This window comes from Hippocampus comes, unplaced genomic scaffold (genome assembly GCF_001891065.2).
Source record: "Hippocampus comes isolate QL1 unplaced genomic scaffold, H_comes_QL1_v1.1 scaffold82, whole genome shotgun sequence".
Classification (NCBI taxonomy): Eukaryota; Metazoa; Chordata; class Actinopteri; order Syngnathiformes; family Syngnathidae; genus Hippocampus; species Hippocampus comes.
Window position 1 is genome coordinate 1,950,577 of NW_017805135.1, and position 16,553 is coordinate 1,967,129.

Genomic DNA, 16,553 nt, shown 5'->3' on the forward strand with positions numbered 1-16,553 from the left:
TTCAGATATGACCTTAAAGCTGGCCCGTGTTTAACAACTATGATGTGGATTAAACTTTTGCTAATGAGGTGATTTTTCTTCGCTCGGGGGGACGGGTGTGTAACATTGTCCCGGTGGGAGCGGTCACTAAAAATTAGATCAAATATTGGCGCTTTGCTCGATTACCATTGCTACCCTGCTAATTTACGTAATTAATAACCGGCCTCCGGATCGGGAAAAGAGCACTTTATTAATAACAATCCGCACGTGTTGATGGAGTGGCATCATAATCAATTGCGGCAGCCGCGCAATGCTAATTAGCATGGTTATTAATTGTTACAGTTGTGAAACGTGAGCGCGACATGCTGTCGGCGCCTTTGTAGAGCAATCAGCCCATTGAAAACGGCAAATCTAATTAGGCATTCAGCGAGCGGGCTGGGAATCCAAATGAGACGGTATCGGGCCTGACAGCTGGCAGCCGAGGCGCCGTTCACACTGGGCGGGGGGGGGGGACAAAAAGCGACATTATCCTGGCAGGGCTCGGCGACAACAGGAAAAGACATGTATTGCAAACTAATAAATACATTCACAGCGGCCGCCAGCCATCATCGCACAATGGCGCAATGAAATGCCCACATCGTGTCTTTTGTTGGGCCCGCAAGAGCTGTTTCTGCTTTTTATCCAGCTGGACAGTACTGCTTCCCACCAGTATTTGTGACAAGGCTGAAGATTCAACCTCTATTATGAAATGATGTACAGTGATCCCCCCATTCATTACGGGGATGCATTCCATGTTTATAAAAGTCAGGTCCAAATATCCACACTTGTAGCTTAATTCAATGAAGGGTCATGCTTTTCTGTTTTATTTATAAGCCGCGTGCTGAAAGCCAATTGCCGCGAGTGAGAGTCTTCCACTTGCTGGTGTGATAAGAGCACTTGTTAAGATGGAGCATATGTCACCACGTTAAGCACAAGGAAAGCGATATGGCCAAAAGACAATATGAGCGTAATGTAATATGTGCCATATGTTGAGCATAAATGTTGGAGAAAAATGTCATCAAATAGCACCGATGAGGAGAAGCCATTATGGCAAATGTGCTGTAATACACACCCTGCTTTTTACTGCAGACACTTGATATATGTGAGATTTGTTTTCTTTTCTTCAATGAATACTTGTACTGCAGGTCTTACCTGCTTGGACAGGATTTTAAAGTCAATTATGATGTGGTATTAAAAAAAACAAAAACAAAACAGGGAATTGCTGAAGAAAATGTTTGGACGGATAGAGCCTAGAGATTTTTTCATTTACACATCCATCATTCGAGCAGCAATACTGAGTGACGACTGTATCGAAACCCCTCCCACAGATTCCCTTGCGTGCTCTAATTGGCTACAGCCTGATGGTCATGCTCGTGTATGGGTGACGCGGTTCATCATTTTTGTTCGCCTGAGCTTTTTAGAGCCACGCAACTACCACAAACACATACAAAGATCTTAGAAGAGTCGACGTGTATCACTTGATGATACTGTGCTTGACACCAATTGCTACTTTATGACTAGCCTGGGCTTTGGTGGCATCTTAAGGCATTCCAAAAAGAGCACCCAAAAAAAAAAACCAAAAAACGCAAATTGGTGAGAGTTGACTGTATTTCAGCCCTTGAGGTGAGCAATAGCTTCTCTTGCATCAGTATAAACACCTTAAGGCGACACTAAGAAAGCTACGAGTGTGCTTGCAGTTGCACAAAGACAACACTGAATCCCGCATGTTTGCATTGACGCTTTGACCTGTTTTGCGTGTATACTGTGAAGCGTCCATTGTGTCCTGCCGAAGTAACACACTGTAGCCCATGACCAACATACGGCTCTCAATCCATTTCTTTACGTTATTATTATGTGGTTTCCTCTAATGCAATTACAGAGGATGACTATAATGCGATTTGGGCATTGTTTATTATTCAATTACAGGGACATACATTGGCCCCGGCTTGCATGTGAGGCTGGCCCTCGGAGCGCCTCCTTTACGGCTCAGAAGTCGTGCCCTCCGTGGAGATCATTGTGACTGCCAATTGGATTAGCGTGACGGAAGAAGTCACTCCTTATGAGGTCTAAAGTGTAACGACAACCCCAGTCAAATTCATTTTCCACTCAGTTTTCAGTGATCGTCGGCTCTAAAAAATAAAGAAATAAATAAATACATTAACATTGGTTCCCGTCTTGTCTTGTTAAGATGACGGCGATTTATGGCCCAGTGCTAACAACTGCCAGGGTTTTTTTTTTTTTCCCCCCCAGAATTTTTCAGACTCCAATTGTCACAGCAAATTGCTACAAATTGGATTAAATCGGCATCTGCGCCGTAGTTCCTTTTTAATGTCCAATTCATTAGCAAAACTAACATTCTTATTAGAGCTTTAATGTTCTCCTCATGGCTTACGAGGAAATATGTACTTGCAATTACACTTAGCCTCTCACTTATGCACTCATGATCGGTACAGTCTAAGTCGACACGGGGTCCTTGGTTTACGACAATGCCGACATACGATGTTTTGAGGTGATGAATGGCGCGCAATAAAATGTTAAGCTAAAGAGTGGTTTATATTATCTTAGCCCTCTACCTAATCTTTTAGATTTATACAAACTAAGAACATTTGTTGGGGCCGAGCCCTGCCGCCGCTGGGCGAAAATCAGCAAGGAATTGACACCCACCCAAAAAGGTTTCTAATTGCCTATCGATGCCAGAAGATGGCGGTAAAGCTCTGTCTTTGCTTAAACAAGGCTATGGCCTGACTAAACAAAGCTCCTTTCCACACTTGATAAACATCAACATGCCGCGAGATAGCAGCAAAGCAATCTTTTTCCCTGAGCTAAGTAGCTTCTTACAGACAAATGTAGAGATGCCACCATCTTGTGGCATCTCTCGGCAATTATTCACCTTTTAAGTAATTTCGAGGGCGTCAGTCACATGCACGTAGTGACCGTGCCTTGCCAGGAATTGCAGAGAACACACGAAACAAAATGAAAGCACGTGCAAGGAGCATGGAGCAGATGCGCACACTGAACTAACCACATACTAAACGGCCGACCTGAACTGTAATCAGAGCTGATATCACTCACGAGGCCACGCCCCTTAAAGTACACAAATACTCCTCTATGTGTATGCGTGTTTGTCTGAGTGAGTTTATTTTTCGACATTCTCAATTGTGCTTTTATACAACAGTATTTCCAAGACTTGAGTTCCTGTCCCTACCCAGACTTCCTTGTTCCCAGCGGAGGAATTCGACAAGGGATCTTGTTATGGCAGGCGTAATGTGATAATATCAATCATAATTGTGTTAGGTGTAATCTGTCTGACTGTCAGCGTGGGAAGCATCAAGGGGGCGCAGTGGTGGAGCCCTCCTCCATTAATAATAGGACAGGATCGATGAGGCGCAGTTCCACTGTCACGACTTTAATGGTGGCTCGCTTTCTTGGCCCCCGCCGATCAATAGCGCGTCTCCTCGGGCTCTGCTGCGGCTCCAGGGGACCGAAGCGACACCTCGGTTGGGACTGCACAACTGACTCATTGTCGGGCTTTTCTTTAACTGATTTCACTAAATATAAAAGAGCTTCTCAAGAAGAGAAATCATGATCTTGATTCTGCTCAAATTTGAACTTTTCAACTTGTGACATTTTGCTCCTAATATGACTTCAGTATCAGGAAATTGAAAGTTACTTTTTGAAAAAAATATTCTATTACTATTTATTACGTAGTTTATTGTCATAACCCCCCACCCTCATATCACTACAGTGTGTTTTTTCCATCTTTGTAATATTACTGAGGCATCAACAAGCGTTTAACAAGCTGAAGCGGCGTGCGTATACCTCCCTGATAGTCCTTTAGTACAGTATAGTTTACAGACACCATCACACTGCTTTCCCACTCCAACTTCCCGAAAAGTGTCTCTTAACAAACCAAACAAGTCGTGTTTACAAAGCAGGCAGGAGTGCTCCATAGGCTCCATCACAAGTCTGTGATCACAGTGACCTCTTGCAGAGAAGCAGTTGACCGTGGAGGCCGCAAGCTAACGTCTGCTTTTCTCCTCAGATGGGCACAGCTGGAAAAGATCCACCACCCAGGCAGACAGAGCCAGGCTCACACTTCTCACCGCTGATACCTCCCCCAAGCACTGGCATCTCTCCTCCTCCCTGCTACATGATGCTCATGCTCATTCACAGACGTGAGTAGACCACAACAAACTCGCTCAACTATTTTCTATATAGAATTTAATGACAATGAACAATGCTAAACATGTCGCGGAGGGTGTTGCAGGTCAGCCTAAAATTCTGGTGTACAACATTGTGTGAGCAGCATATACGGCAAATGCGGAGTGGACCACTTACCTGTGAATGTACTTTGAAGAGTGAAGTCATGCATTCATTTGTTACAACAGGTGCTCGATACTTGAAGAGGGGCAGTTTAGAGTGTGCTGGTGAAGCTGCGTTAACATCAAACCGTTTGCTTGCAAAAAAACTCTCTGACTAGTTCCTCTTCAAAAGACCCCTAAATAGATGGCTTTGAACCGAAATGGCTGACTTGCTGCGTCTTTTCAGGCATGCCCTCATGAGACTTTGTTTCTGGGCCTACTCATGATAGACATGCCAACCAAATTTGATGTTGCTAGTTTTAGTTAACTAGCATTGCGGGCTGAATTTTCAAAAAGTCATGTTTCATGGCAAGTCATCAAACTTCACTCCTAGGTATTCTCAACACAATAATGAAAACTAACTTCTTTTTGGCAGTTTAGAGTTGTCCATCAGTCTTGTACACGAATTTGTTAACAATTGGACAAAATCTACAGGAGTTCAGTTTTGAATGGCCAAAAGGTTGCCCGAAAATGGCCGATTCAAACCAAAATGGCAGACATCCTGTATCTTTTCCGGCATGGTTACTTGAGACTGTTTTGTGGGTCTAATCATGATAGATACAGGTATGCCAACCAAATTGTGGGCCCTATGTTCGTAGGCAGGTGCACGTGCGCTTGGCGTAAAAACTGGCCCGTCCTCATTTTCTGCCAATGCAAGTCCAGCTTGCCGTGTTTGGCTATTTGGTAGCCAGTGCTACGCATCGTTTGGCATTCTGGTAGACCGAGGCCTTTTTCTGTTTACACATCACCGGCTCACCTGACGGTTTGATGACAGAAAGTAGAGTAGACTTTCGACCAGGTAAAACCAGGTCTAAGTTGTGGCGCAGGTGGTGTAATGTGATTTTGGTGGACTTGATACAGGTGCAATCAATCTGCGCTCCGCTGTTATGTGTGGCGCATGTATTTCCTTCATAAATGACATCAGCATGCATCAAACCCTTCGAACCATTGTAGGAATCAATTCACTGAAATGAATGCATTTATTATTACTATCATCATCATTAATGTATTTTTCAAAAGCACCACGCAACACAGGTGTGTGTGATTGTAATCTTCCGCACTTCCTCCAGCAAGTCCAATATGCTTTCGCCATGTAGACTCCACACCTCTGCTGTGCAGAATTCCAGGAGAATGAGGGGTGCCGCTTTGATTGGCAGGGAATCAAGTCGGCAGCGCTCACTCCCACAACAGTGCAAAGCCATTTCGAACTGCGCCTGTCTACAAAAATACCAAAAGAAATAAAACACTATCGATGCACACAGCTAGAGCGCGCTTGCGCTGGGCACGAAAATAGGGACCAATAAGTTGCAAGTGGCTAGTGCCTTGTTGTTCGCCCCGACTTCACACGTCCTCTCCATCTCAAACAGGATGCCCGCTGTGCAGGAGAATGGCAATTAACATACTAAAGGTAGCACAAAGCGTGACCTTCTTTGAACGCCACTTTTTAGACCTGGGCGGCCATTCCGACTTCCTGAAATGGGATGAATCAAGCATGTGGAGAGCACATTTAGGAGGTTAACTCGTGTGAAATTGGGGAAGTCGGAGGCTGACACACTTAAGCGAACTCTGTTGTAAGAATAACTCGGCTGATGCGATGCAACGGATGGGGTGGAAACTCGACAGTTCACAGCCACTAATGTAGGATGTACCATGACTGAGTGAATTGAAAATATGCAGCAATATTTCTGTCAAACAATCATTCCTATAGATAAAAAAGTCAATATAAATAACTCAGTTAACAGCTGACTGAGCGCAAAATATGCAACGATATCGCAATCAAACATAATGCAAATATTGAAAATTAACAATACGCTAACCTGTTATGTCGACTGAACAATCACAAAATATGTAGCATTGTAGTATCTATCAGCAATATGTAGAAACATTTACAGCCTTAATATTTATGAGAAGCAACGTGAATTCTTCCTGAATGCCTTTTCACGCTCATACAACGAGCAGCGCGCAGTTGATGAACCCGTTTATTGTGTGTGCGCTGTGAGGGCGCGATGACGGAAAGCTGTGTCATAAACGATGTTTGCTGTGATGCCGCGCGCCCTCGAGTTGAAAAATGTTGAACTCGAGAGTGGTGTCGCAGTGACGCCAAAAAAGACATATCCAAATATGCGAGGAGGTGCTGGCGGAGTGATTTCAGAGTGCTAACAGCAACGGAACGGCCAACGGAAAATGCCTCCGTGTTGCACTCCCAAATATGGCTAAGCTGGTCAATATAAAAATAAACAGAACTGCACAATCGTTCACCACTTCGGTAAACGGTGATTGCCCGCATAATATGTAGCAATATCGCTATCGAACGAATTTTTCCTCAGAAGACCGTGACTTGCACTGAAAACTGTAATAAAATACAAAATACAATATTTCTCATCTCGTTAAATGAATTACCTCTGACATTCTCATTCGGAATTGACCATTATTTATTAATCGATGATACAACCCCTCAGATTGTGAACGCATACCAAATATTGTGACGCGTGCGTGTAAGTCCGTTCTTTGTTGCAATTTTTTTGGCTTCATTTTTAGAATTGCCCAATGAGGTTCGAGTTGTCTCGAGCAGACGCTAAGCCCAAGTGTTTCTCATCGGCTTATGTTAATGTCGGGAGCAAGTGTGACCGCTCCAATAGAAAGCCAGTGACACAGCCTGTCTGTCACCTGACACCTGCCAATAGTGGGGGTCTTGGGGTAGACCCCCCCCCCCCACACACACACACACACACACACACACGCAGCCCATGCACACCTGATAATTATTGAATTATACACAGTGCGCCTCTTTCACTAACCTCTCCTCTCCCGGGACCCAGCTGTTCATGAAATACCTCCCAGTAAGACAGAGTGGGGCAGCTTGGGAGGGGGGAGAAAAGACATCCCCCCCTGCCCCCCCAAAAAAAAAAAAAAAAAAAAAAAAGGTTTATGCTTCAGTGGCTCTCAATAGCGCGGACATTTTTTAAGAGAGGCCAAGTGAAAAGATACAATTTCACTCAATGAGCACGGCGCAATGGGATGACACAAAGGAGACAAGATAGTGCAATCTGGAGGTCAGTGACATCGTCGCCTGTTGCTGTAATGACTACACTTTCCTTCATACCGCGCGACGCCTTGGTGTGCGCTTCACTTGTACCTTGCAATGCGCTCATCCCGTTCATATTCGCTGACACAAAAAGAGCACCAGAATGGCGGCTGTGTTACTCGCTTGACACGCGTGACAGTCGCATTAAATGTCAGGTAGCGGCAGAATCATTTGGATTCTTGGCGGAGGCTTTATTAGGTATGCCGAGAGCCACACTAATAGACATATTGTTCAATAAATGTCTTTTTGTCATGGCAAGAAAAAAAAAAAGCAGGCACCATGACAATAAAAAAAATGACGTTTGACGTTCCATTCTTTTTAATCTGTTTGTTTTTTTGCAATACAAAGCAGACATTTTCGGGGAAAAAAGGTCAACTCTCCTCTATTTGAACCCTGTGTCTATTTTTTTATTTTTTTTTTTAAGTATAAGGGTAGAGTACGTTTATTAGCAGATGAATCTTTTCTATTGTCATCTACTTTCCAGTGGTGAAACCCAATCGGCGTTCAAAGACTACTTCCTTTCTGCTTTATCGTCTCTCAAAGTTGAAAGCGCAGTAATAAATCATCCATCCAGCCAATATATAAAACGAGTAAAAGCAGTGTATTTATCTCCAGTTTTGATGCGTGTTGCAGTTTTAAAGGATGGCGAGTGGGGGTAATGAAAAGGACTGCAGTCGACCAAAAAAAAAAAAAAAAAACTAAACAAAACAGCCCATCCAGATAACCACTTAAGATATCTTTGAAGATGAATCAATCACGATATTATGGCGAAAGTCGGCAAGGTGGCTGGCTGCCGCTGATCGAACTCTCGGCGTCTTGCACTTCATAGCGGCCCGCGGGGGGCATCATTGACGCCCTTGATTGATCGCGCGGTGGAAGTGACTGCAGAGAAGAAAAGGATTACGCTTGTCAAAGGGCAGTCAATACAGCGGGGCCCGACGCTCAAATGTTTGCACTAAATCTCAAATAGTGTTTGCAAAGCTGAAAAAGGGAAAAACACACCAAAAAAAAGAAAAAAAGGTTCCTTTTGCTCAGAGGACTCGACACTCGAGCTGACAGTTTGGCTAATATGCTTGCGGATGAGCGCCCAAGCAATTCATCACGCTCAATCTCTAAAATTTAAAGGTTGACGAGCAAAAACCCTTTAAACTTTTTAAATATAAAGTTCCCCTTCTGTATTTTGCTTTTTTTTTAACTGTTTGATGTTCTCGCAAGATCGCCAGTAGGAACTCGCATCTCAATCTCTTCGAATAGCAACACAGTGGACAAGTGGTTCGCACACTTGCCTCGCAGTTCGAAACTTCAGCGTTTGAATCTCTACCACATGCCTGTGAGGGTTTTCTCGAGGCAGTCTGTCTTCCTGCCACATTCCAAAAACATTCATGTTCGGTTCAACAGGTGGATACACCGCTTCCTTGTACCTTCTGCCACACACACAGTGGTGTGTTCGTTGTTCCGCCCATCGCTATAGAAAGCTGTCATAAATAGATATGGAAAGATAAATCATTTGTTCCCGATCACTCAATCATTTTACGACCGATGAAATGAAATTGGATCATTTCCCTCTGATGTCGAGAGCATCCGGGCATCATAGCGGGCTTAACGTTTTGACGGTAGCAATAGCGCCGCCTACGGGCCTTTGGCAGTGGGCTGCTCTCTGTGTCAATAAAGATGACGAAAAGTTACTCCATCCAGGTGTTATTTACACCACCTTTTTTTGGTGAGTGTGTGCTTTATATAAAAATCAAAACATGAATGATTGGGGTGTAGCATTTTCAGCCCCCGCTCCCACAATTTCTTTTTTTTTTTTTTTTTACACAAAACACCAACTTCCATAAAGTGCTATGGAGATAAATCACTGTTATCCGTGACAGCGCTGACAGCGGTTTAAGCAGCAGCAATCATGGGAAGCACCTCGGGAGCCCCCCCGCACCCCCCTTTTGTGCTGCATTTTTTTGCAAAATGTCATGAGGGACGGAAGGAAGGAGGGAGGGGGGGTAGGAATCAAACACTGACATAAACATCCCAGAGCAGTAAGCAAATTGTGTTGACGAATCAAGGTAATAAAGGTTTTGAAGTGGGGGTTGGGGCTGGTGGTGGTGGTCCCGCGTGTATTCCGCTCACCCGGGTAAGATTATGGCGTTTGCTTTTATCTGTCAGGGATCAATATTTCAAACGTCCGATAAAAGGGGAAATTGAAGTGGGAATAGACCGGAGGGCCATAAAAGTACAAAAGCACAATTATCAAAACACACTTAAAAGCGCCTAATAGGACTCGCGCATATTAAAAATGGACGCCGCCACACGTTTGATCGCCGCCTTCTGCAGTGCATTGTGGGTAGCGCCTCCCTTCTGACGCCATTTATGGACCACTTTTGTCCTTTATGAGCGAGGCGTTAAGAGAAAGTGTGACACGAACATTTATTTGAAAGCCGAATATCGCAGGATAAATGAAGCTGCAGCTTGCTTGTCATAGAATCGAAAGTTTTCATCTGTCGTGATGTTGTTCTTCTCCCGTGCTTTTTTATATTAGCAGGACTCTGCATCTACACCCATATCTTAAGACATATTTCATTTCACGTTGACACGAATAGGGGCAGATGCGACATCAGCCAATTGAAAAAAAACTAAATCTCTCAGATAATTGCTAATGCTAAATTCCACTGCCTATCCTGAGAAGGGCTTATACACAAACGCACACACAAAAAAAAGGATTTTTAAAATGAAAGGATACAGACACATGCCCCAGTAGTAAGAAATCAGCCAAGTGAAGGTGATATTATCTGTTTTTGTTTGCTGATGTACCGTATATTCCGGATTATAAATGTTTTTTTTTTCTTCATACTTTGGCTGGTGGTGCGATTTATACTCCAGAACGATTCATGTGTGAAATTATTAACACATTATGATATCATTTCACATGTTATTTTCACATTAAACCGCAAGAAGGCGGTCTAGGCGTGTGTTGATAAGTTGACGGTGAATTTGACGTAGAAGAGGAAGCGCCCCATCTTCTAGCTCTGAATAACTCTTAATATGTTACGTGAACATACCAGGCACGTTCTCCATTTGTTTTTTATGCGTCATGTAACGTTAGCATATCATACACGTATTCAGCCTTTTATTTTATTTTTATTTAAAATTGCCTTTCAAGATGACATGTCTTTTCTTGGTGTTGGATTTTATCGAATACATTTCTCCCAAAAATGCGATTTATACTCCAGTGCACTTTATAATCCGGAAAATAAGGTATTTCTTTTTACGCTAGTTATTTCACAGTTAATAACAATTTTGCAATGAGCGTTACTGCCAAGACATTGTTGAATGAAAAAATTTTTTTTTTGGAATAACGTCTGTATTCTTTGGCACGATATGCCGCCTGAAAGCATTTTATGATTGCTTTCCGAATGTCACTCATCACATTTGAATGCTCTTTCTTGTCCAGGATGTGATCATGTGATTTTCTTGACCAGACATATCGAAATGATCCTTCATTAAAAAACACGGATCAATACTTCTACTCTCCTGATGAAGCAGCGTGAGGCGCTTCATTTTCACCCTTTTTTTTTTTTCCAAAACAAATCAATGGCTTCTATTATCTTTTAAACACACACACTCACAAGGAGACATCACCACACCGTCGGTGTCATTTCTGAGGACGTTTTGATCATGACTTGCATTAATTCAGCAACGCTATCACCAATTAATATTGACTTAAAAGTTTTGCCACAGGACACTGGAAATCACCTTTATGAACTGCGCATAGCTAACCCAAATGGAACTGCATTGTGAGCACCATCTTGACCGAAAAAGGTGAAATGTGCTCTCACCAGACACCCTCAATTTACAGAACATGACAATTTCTGCTTTGTATGCAAAGACCGGTTAGGATTGAAGAATTCATGTCGACGAAGGTAATTCAGTCCTGGGATAAGTTTAAAGGATGTTTTTTGCCAACTATGTCATTATTAAGATAAAAAAAAAGATCTGATTTAATATTGACTCTTCACGTTATTGTCAGGTTTCGGTGTCACTTTCCCAGGCTTCTGAAGCATGAAGGCTACTCAAAACCCCTCTTGAGTAAGCGCTGCATGCTTGGCCTCATTAACAAGAACAAATAACTCCCTCTTATCCGACTAGCATCAACCTTTTCAAGATGTGTTTCTTTTGTCCCCTCAAATTCAGGAATCGTTTTAAAATCCATAACCACCACCGCCACCTAAACTCCTACAGAACTCAAAACGATGAAAAATGGAAGGCGCCAAGTGTTGTACTGAAATCCAACTTTTTTTTTTTTTTTTTTTTTTTTTAGTTTTGCATACAAATGCATGTACCAACTGATTAAGTGCATATTTACTGTTCTTACAATATGTGGTTTCATTGATATGAGCGACCAACACAGCACACCACACACATAATGATGACTTTATTTGCAATCAGGGACTGACTTTTGAGAGGCAACGGTGCCACAGGGCATCCGGACTGCCAGGAAATACAAAGAGTCCAATAGGCTAGGCTATTGCACAGGTTTCACATGGATGACTGCCACACCTGACTGTTTTCTGGCGTGCGCTTTGATGCCAGTTCAACTCTAAAACTTAATTCTGACTTTCAATTTTTTTTAGTCTGAGACTGTGAAAATCGTTGATTCCAAACCCAGCATAAAATTTGATGGTGTATGTGTATTCTGCTTCAACATTTTATTTTATTTTTTATGTGATAAGAAAAAAAATACATTGGCATGTTTGTGCAGAACCTGTGTTGAAAACACAGATGTGAACTTGCAATTATACTTTTTGAACAGATTTAAGATTTACAATTGTCTGGCCATCTAAATGATGTCTGAGCCATCACACCACAGGATAATTGCTCAGTGTAATCTTTCACAGACACCTGCCAATCGGATGTTTGCTGACTTTGATCACAAGGGAGAAAAAAAATGCTCAAATTGAAATTGTCCCGATTGTTGCTCTGCATGTACCTCGACGAAGCTAGCGTCGGTTTGGCTGAGCCGTTTGACCTCCATCTATCAGTCTTCCCTGTCCTTCAGCTTTAATTTTCCCCTACATTCAATTCACATTTTTTTTTCTTTTTTGCTATTTGCTTTATATGATAGAAAAGTGAAGAGAAACATCTACGGGGATGAATTTGAGTTCCCGCGGCGCACTTGAGGGCTCATTTTCAAAATAGTAAAGGTCTCGGCGCATTATGACGGTTTGTGCTGGTGCATTTGATGGCGCTCGTGCAAATATGAGGCGGACGACCTCCGGCCATATTCATCCGTTTTCCTTTTAAAGATCGCGAGTGTACGATCGCCCACCAAGGGGATGACGGCCTCCTTTAATGGCGTTTTGAGGGGGAGGTTTTCAAAAGTCTTCACGTCGTTGTTTCCGAAGGCAGGCAAGGGTGACCGACTTGAAGTGGGTCGGTGCATGATCGGTGTGGGAAAAAATTCAAGGCCCACTCTCGGTTCGATACATTCAAACAGCTCGGGTGTTATGAGACGTGGGATAGTGCAGTGTGCACACACTGTCTCTCCGCTCCCGACGAGGATAATTCATTAACTTCCCTTAATCCTCCAGTAGGAAAAAAAAAAAGATGAAAAGCTTGCTGCATATCAAAAAAGAAAAAAAAAAAAAACGATTTTGCTGCTGCTGCTGCTCCCCAAATACACACGCACACACACACACACACACACACACACACACACACACACACACACACACACACACACACACACACACTTTTTCCCCCCTTACATGCATGTCATGTGTTAATGAGCTCGGAAATACATTTTGGCAGCGTTGTGGGATGAGAGGAGCTCAATAAAATATACACAGGAGGTCGAAACGGCTAGAGAATTTAAAAAAAAAAAAAAAAAAGGCTTTTTGACAATGTTAAGCCCGGCAGCCGCTTTGAGGCAGCAGAAGGGTTTTTATCAGCTCTTCAGATGTTAGATCATAGGGCGCGCAAAGCTTTCCAAGGGTAAGCAAAGTCAGGCGAGGTGGTACTGTACCGCTAACACGCTAATGCTACTCATCGCCAATGGTGGGAAGTAACGAATTTCAAGTACTTGGTTCCTGCGCTTTACTTGAATTTTCCAGCATTTGTACTTCGAGTATTTACTTTTCCGATAGCTGTTTACTTTTACTGACGGCACTTGAAAACTGTACTTTCTCCTCCCTATTTAGTCAACCTCCACAAATAGCAACACAACAAAAAAGACGTAAACGGAGAGACATGACGTCAATCTTGGTTGAGGTCTTGATTGATTGAGATCTTGCGTCATAACCTCCAGCTTCTGGCCTTCCAAAAAAAAATGCCTGATCTGAGAAAACACATTCAGTGAGGGTGTATTTTTTTCCGTTTGCTAACATTAGCTAATTTAGCATTTTCTCATTTCACTACATTAAGGTTTGTTTTTGTTTTTTTTTGTGGCTTTTTTGATGTTGTTTCTTGGTTGAATAAACCAAGAAGTGATTTGCCAACTAACGTAACGCTTATACACGTTTCAACCTTGGTGGAATTCGGGCTGCTGAGTGCTGTTCTCGTTGACATTGCGGATGATGAAACGACAGGCACTTTAGCTACGTCCTGCTGATAAAGCTGCCCCCCCCCTCCCCTGTGGATGATGATGGAATCAAAAGCACTTGTGCAGGTTCGCATCACCATCATTACTCTCGTCCCGCTCCATTAAGACTGAGTGTGGGGCCTTGATTCCTGGCCAAGAAGGAGTCAAGTCACTTACAAAAGTCTTTCTCATTGTAGATATTAAAATTCAGTCATTTTGGGGCTGCAGCTATATGTGGCTCAAAATGTGGAGAATGCTTTTTATGGCACACTGGCAGAATATGGAACGCAAAATATGGAGATGTATATTTTATATGAGACAGTGTGAAAATACTACTGAAAATTTGGCGATACATGTTTTTTATTCGAACTTCAATTATTAACTTTTTTATGCAACAGTGCTAAGCAGGAGACATTGTTGGAGATTTTTTTTTTAATGAAATTTTGAAGATACGTGTAATTTTATTAGTGTTAGACTTTGGAGATGTTCTCTCTGCTTTAAAGTGGATGGAGATTCATTGTCACTCAAAATTTTGACGTACACGACATGTTTTTTGATTGTTGACCGCCAATATATACCACAAAATTTGGAGATACCTAGTTTTCATGAGACGCTTTATATTGGACTCAAAATATGGAGCTTACTGTACATGTTTTTATTGTACTCAACATGGCCAGAGTGTGCGTTTGAATGTGTGTTTTAGTGGACAGCGGTGATAACGGAAGTCCACATCAAGAGATACACTCACTTCAATGATGAGCAAGCTGTTTTCCCGCCTTTAAAAAAAAAAAGTGTCCTTCGAGCTCACCTCTTATCAAAATAAATAAAGCCAAATCAAGAAAAACGAGCCACTTTGAAGTTGGCTTGTTTATCAAGGTGCGGCCCTTCAACCGTTAATGAATGTTGATTCAGCCAGGGCCGTATCCTGCCCGCGTCCATATTCGGCCCCCGTGATGAAGGGCCGCGCGGCCGCGGGGAAATGGAGGTTGTTTAACATTAAAAATGATGATATTGCATCAAGGCGATAAATAAGTGCGTAAATATGTGGGACGGGAAGCAGGATGACGGATAGCGGCACTTGCCGCAGCCCATTAGTTGTTGACAGCTCCTGCAAGGGAAAAGCAAGTGGGAACGCGCGGCCTGTAATTCTATCTCATTACCACGCCAGGCGGCACTTCCTCTCGCGCACCTTTAATTCATCTCTTATAGTTTGCCTGTCAGCCACTTTTGTTTTATTGCCAACTAACTTGGCCGCTCGCGATGATGCCTGATTTACGGCGACCAATCGAAACGCCCGCAAATCAGAGAATATTTTCATCGATTGGCTTCAAATTGTCTGATCTCTTCGATGTTCCCGCACACCAATTTGGCCACTCTTTGCTGATTGGCTCTTTCCGCACTGACAAATCAATCAGCCCAAAGCAGCTGATGCTCCTGACGCATCAAAAATAATTATTGATGATGTTTATGTGATCCGCACCACTTTATCGGCCTTAAAGGGTACTTCAAGCGAATGCTTTTGCCGCAAAATGGAATGCAGGAGCTCCATTTCAGTTTAGCGCGCACGGAACAAGTCAGTTGTCATTACACGAACGATAAAAAAAAAGCATAGAATGAAGTATCAAATGTGTAATGAACAATGCAACTCAAATGTGAAGCAAAGGTCAGAAATGTGCAACTGCAGCTACGTATGAGTTCAGGGAATCACAAGAAAGCAAACTCATCAATCAAGTTTCAATTTACAGTCATCTGCAAATAGCCAAAATTCACCAGTACTTGACATCACCCCGAAAGGCTTAGAATTACCGGCGCATTATGTCAAAGAGCTACTTATGTCAAAATGAAGTTCCTCAACTCACTTCAACATAGTACCATGGACCGACGTTGCCAGAAGAATATGCCAAATCGAGAACCGATATTTTAGTCAATGCTTTAGCCTGAGCACCACACCTCGAATAGGTGCTCGCTTAAGCAAATCACGGAGGCGACATTCCCAAATAGCCCTGCAAAGCTGTGAACTTGCGAATGCTGAACAATATGCAGGAAGGAGTCACATGAGGGCGGGCCGCCACTGTATAATGTTTGAGTTTGTAAAGAAGAGTGCAATACGTATGTGAAACAGTTCTCAGAGACCGCACTGCTGCAAACAAGTCGTCGAAGACAAGTGATTTCACATTCAAAAAGAAAAGCAAATCAACTGGATTTTTTTTTCTCTTTTCCTCCAGTCAAAGCCTCTTTTCCCTCCCCACGACCTCTCTCCTCTCCCCGGAATTCTATCTAAATCTTATTTCATCCCCTTTGGAGCCGCTCCACTACCTTGTCACTATGAAAGCCATTTGCCTGACACCGAGGCAGATTCTCAGCGGGGTGTACTTCCTGCTACAAGGTGTGGCAGATAATTATAGAATGCATTCAGGCCAGCCGAGGTGTGCCGCTGTCCGCCTCGAATCTCAAGCCAGTCACATGCGCTTAGCTTCATCGGCCGGGGAGGCACCTACAGGTCCGAAGGGGTTGGGGC

General features: G+C 43.0%; 1 long non-coding RNA gene across 1 annotated transcript in view; it reads left to right on the forward strand.

The window, feature by feature from the left end:
- The window catches only part of LOC109514015 (uncharacterized), a 29,182-nt gene that overhangs the window by 2,084 nt on the left and 10,545 nt on the right, over positions 1-16,553 (forward strand). Inside the window, exon 2 of the long non-coding RNA XR_002167913.1 lies at positions 4,061-4,193. This is a non-coding gene — a long non-coding RNA (uncharacterized LOC109514015). The remainder of the gene's footprint in view (positions 1-4,060; positions 4,194-16,553) is intronic.